This window comes from Hesperophylax consimilis, chromosome 9, assembly GCF_061612785.1.
Source record: "Hesperophylax consimilis isolate HC1 chromosome 9, BYU_Hcon_1.0, whole genome shotgun sequence".
Lineage (NCBI taxonomy): Eukaryota > Metazoa > Arthropoda > Insecta > Trichoptera > Limnephilidae > Hesperophylax > Hesperophylax consimilis.
Genome location: NC_142844.1, coordinates 4,876,859 through 4,881,478, shown reverse-complemented (window position 1 = coordinate 4,881,478; position 4,620 = coordinate 4,876,859). Strand labels below are relative to the sequence as shown.

The window sequence follows — 4,620 nt, the reverse complement described above, 5'->3', positions numbered from 1 at the left end:
CGTATGGGTTTTTTTATAATGATAATTCTTTAAATACTAGATTCATTATAATAACAACATTAAACCTACATCCGTCTCATTATGCCGCTAATGGCAAATGACAGTGAATAAAATTGGCTGAACGGCAACCCAATTTGTCTTAATTAGAATAAGAATCTGTTGACATCGTACTTTTTGATATCTTGAATGGTTTCATTGCAGACAAAGCTTTGGGATTTCTACTCGCATTGGCGCTATAACTCTTGGAGGGGCCTGTTTATAAACGCCACTTATCCGCGTTTAACCACAATCAGCCAAAAATCCGTTGATTGATCCACATTCACTCGCCGTTTGATGGATTTTCTTCTGTTGATTTTTGACATGACCCGACTCAACTATCTGCTTCGTTTGAGACTGTTCTTATTAGCCGAAATAGCTCAGTTGGGAGAGCGTTAGACTGAAGATCTAAAGGTCCCTGGTTCGATCCCTGGTTTCGGCATATATTTTTATGAATATTTTATGTTTTTAGCAGACTTTGAACAAGTTACCTAACTACTCTACAACGCCATTTTACCTATTGTCATCCAATGCACACATTAAACCATTAGATTGTATGAGAACACTCTGTATTTCATTAGTTAGAAGTCAAGTGAAGTATAATTCACCTATTTGCTACCCTTTGTGTAAGTTCACTCTAAAATTCCAATTCAACACATTAATCATGAAATAATTGCATCTAATTACGATGTCTCACTGAATAACTATTTCACACCATGTTGTAGTACGTAGTCATTAACAACTTATCAGAAAGCCCTGCCATCTTAGCCACTATTAAATTCCATATAACGACGAGGAACAAAAGACAAAATGTGAAATTCTTCAACACATACGCAACCATCATATCAGACACACTCCCTAACCAATAGGATGCATAATCTGGGCAAAAAGTTTGAGGGTACTATTGACATATTTACGGACTCATGTATATGCGCAATTTATGCCGGAACTTGAGTAGTCGATGTAGTTTTATTTATTTCTATTCTATTATTATTTTATTTTCTATTTTATGTTATGTTGCTGTTAATATGTGTAACTAACATTGTTTTATATTTAGTTTATCAGTTTTACATATCTTCACTTTTTGTATAATTTTCGATAGCTCATTAGCTATATTCTCTTTTTATTATCTATGTTTTACCCAGCTAGGCGTACTTCCTTTGCATAATTCACATTCATACATACTCTTATTTTATAACTACTTCCAGAGACATCCTCGACTTCTTTTTCTATCCACTCGCGCCTGACACATTCTCCTGAAACTCCTCCAATCACTCACTCGGGTAAGGCAGGGGAACTATGTCGCCACCCGGTTGGCCAGCATTATGAGGCGGGTTAAGGTATTCGCTATAGGGAGGTATTATTAATGCGGGCCTTGAAGCGGCTCGGATTACATAAAGGAGGAAAAACAGATGCCGGTAGCTCGTTCCACATTCGGGGCGACTTACACAAAAACGAGTCGAAGAAACAGCCCGTTCTTCCGTGCCAACATGTTCCGTACGTATCCGTCGAGTTACACGCATGTGCACAGGGGATCAATGCTGCTAGCTCCTTAGAGCAGGCTCTATTAAAATACATGTAGAAAAGACTCAGCATGCTCACATTGCGTATGTGCATAAGATATGGCAATCGGTCTGTTAACAATGGATTAGCATCAGACAGATCACCCTCTTTTGCACAGAATCAAGTAGGTTTATCTAGTATTGTGGGGCTCCAGCTCAGAGGTGGCTCCCAAATTCAATTGTTGGGCGTCCTTGGGATTATTGTAAGTTTAGCAGCTGAAGAATCTGCTATAATTTGAAGTTTGTAAAAAATGATGAATTTTCCAAATATTAGGTTTACAAGGTATTTCAATGATTTTCATTTCAATGTATTTCATGTTCCACTTCAATGCCAAACTTGATAACTGAATTAAAAAAAAATCCCTATAAAGTCGTATTAGTATAAAATTTGCGCTAAAGAAGAAAAAGGTGTCCAGAAACCTGTTTTACCATTAAGTATAATTTTTTTTGGCAAATACGCACGAGAGTCCCAACTGCTCCCAAACTTCTGGAGCCAGTGAGACTATGGCTTCCCAATTGGGGTAAGTTGTGAGGATGATGGTAGTGGGAAGGGGAAGGAGAAGAGGAATGTGAGGGAGTATCTGGCTATTCAAATCTGGTCACCAAACACAGCTAAAGCCATTTCAAGCAGCGTTCCAGTTCTGAATGTTGGTCTTAAATCAGGGCGAAACCGAAAGTATATTCCACAAGTACACTATATATTTTTTTTAAATTATAAAATTATGAAAAAACAAAAATTTATCAAATAAAATATAATTGGGATTTGAACCCGTGAACTTCGGCTTGCTATTCGAAAGCCTTACCCCTCAACCACGAAGGCCGTCAAAAGGTCGTAATTTACGATTAGGTACTTTAAAATGCATTTAAAAATGTATGAATTCAAAAACTTTCCAAAAATCTTTTAGGTCGTACGACTTTTCGACAACTAATTAACTCTCCTTTTTTTAAACATGTGGGATTAAAGTCCACAGACGGAAAATTCTCAAAAACGAGACGCGTTGTGCGTTTACTCTCACTAATAAATAACTCCTCATTCTGACTAAGAGCAAACTTACCATATCCGTAAATTTAATAGGCACATCATCAAAATGTATACAAATATAAACATAATTTTAAAATCAATTTATTATATGCTTAATCTCTTTTCACGCGATCGTCAATTTTACCAGCGGATTGATATAAATAATATTATTGTACAGTATCTAAAAAATCTTTAATAGATATAGTATGTATAATATTATCTTCGGCGCAAAAAATCACGGTAATGACATTGACTTTCACCAAGTAATTTCAGATCAGACGCTGGGGAAAGTTACTCTGCCGCTCCTAGGTGAAGATTTAGACAGGCCAAATTATTTGTAGATGTACCAACCAAGAAGGTAAGTTTAAGGAAAGAAAGGAGATGAAGTTCTGGGAAGGTAAAGGGTATGAGGGTTGGGTAGGAATCTAGGGATCAATGTGTCCAGGAGTGACTGACACATGAATATATCCCTCCCACACTGTCGAGACACCAGTTGGAGCTACCAAACCGGCATCTCCCGATCTGGCACGCCACGCAGATGGTGGGCAGGGGCATACTGAACACACCTCACCCGATGAACCCTCCTGCTAAATGATCAAACGTACCGAACCACACGGGGTGACAGAGGTGTTGGTGTTCCCGGGGCTGCGGTATCAAACCCGCCTTCCAAATTGAGTGTGTTATTTATTCCCAGGTTGTGTTGAAACTTTATATTGTTATTCAATAAAATTCAGTCCAAAAACTAAAGTGATCGTTTCATAAATAATAAATTGCAGTTATTTTTATAAGCAATAATTATTAGCCTGAAACACTCATCCACATTGAAAAATCTCCTGATAAAAGATACATGACGCCAACGGGACTTGAACCCGTGTCCTTTCGATTTCCGGTCGACAGCTCTGACCACTGAGCTATGGCGGCTTATCTCTTATCCGCGAATTAATTCAATATATACTAGTGTTTCATTAAACAATTACTGCTTATTACATTTTTTCACCTGAAAACAACCAACTTGTAGACAATTGTCTCACAATTTGTCTCGACGCCATCTAGTGAGAGAGTTAGCACTTACAATGCCTTTCTCATATAAAATAAAGTTGGTTGTTTTCAGGTGAAAAATGGAATAAGCAGTAATTGTTGAATGAAACACTAGTATATATTGAATTAATTCGCGGATAAGAGATAAGCCGCCATAGCTCAGTGGTCAGAGCTGTCGAACTGAAATCGAAAGGACACGGGTTCAAGTCCCGTTGGCGTCATGTATCTTTTATCAGGAGATTTTTCAATGTGGATGAGTGTTTCAGGCTAATAATTATTGCTTATAAAAATAATTGTTACCCTTTGTGCTATGCATAAAAAATCTTGTCTCAAACATTAGTTTACCAAAAAAATAATAATAAATTGCAGTATGCATATTGCTTTTTCTATTACTCTGCAAAAACAATAATTAATTGTTGTATTACAGTATAAGATTACTTACTTTAAAATTCTTAATATTTGGGAAGACCGGTACATATTTCATTTAATAACCACATTCCTCTTGTTATGCTTTGCTGTGCTAGATTGCCCTTTTATACCTATGACAGGAAGTTGTAAATTAATATGTTTGCTTAGTCGTAAAACTCAGTCTACAGCAATGTATAATAGTTATTACTTATTCTAATTACACATATTTGAGCCTTGAGCCAATTTGAAGACTTCGGGACAGGGAAGAGTTATCTTTTTATATTATTAATATATAAAAAATTTACCCTGCGTATATTTGCTCTCGCAAAACTCTGAACCGATATCGCTGAAAATTTCCAAGTTTGTTCTAATTAGTGCTAGGACTGTGTAGAGATTGGTTTGAATGGTATAAAAAGCCGAAAATAGGAATACTTACGAAATATCTATCTCAGCATCGAAATGAGTACCGAGTCGAATTAAAAATTCAAAATTCAAAATTCAAAATTCAAAAAAATATTTATTGCACAAAAAGAGTACAAAGGGTATAGCTTATAG

At 36.4% G+C, this 4,620-nt stretch overlaps 2 non-coding genes across 2 annotated transcripts; both read left to right on the top strand.

Annotated features, from left to right (window-relative positions):
* The first annotated feature begins 405 nt into the window (after positions 1-405).
* Positions 406-478, top strand: TRNAF-GAA (transfer RNA phenylalanine (anticodon GAA)). Its single transcript has one exon. It is a non-coding gene; the product is annotated as a tRNA-Phe (tRNA).
* A 3,327-nt stretch (positions 479-3,805) lies between these two features.
* TRNAS-UGA (transfer RNA serine (anticodon UGA)) lies at positions 3,806-3,878 on the top strand. Its single transcript has one exon. It is a non-coding gene; the product is annotated as a tRNA-Ser (tRNA).
* Positions 3,879-4,620: the final 742 nt, after the last annotated feature.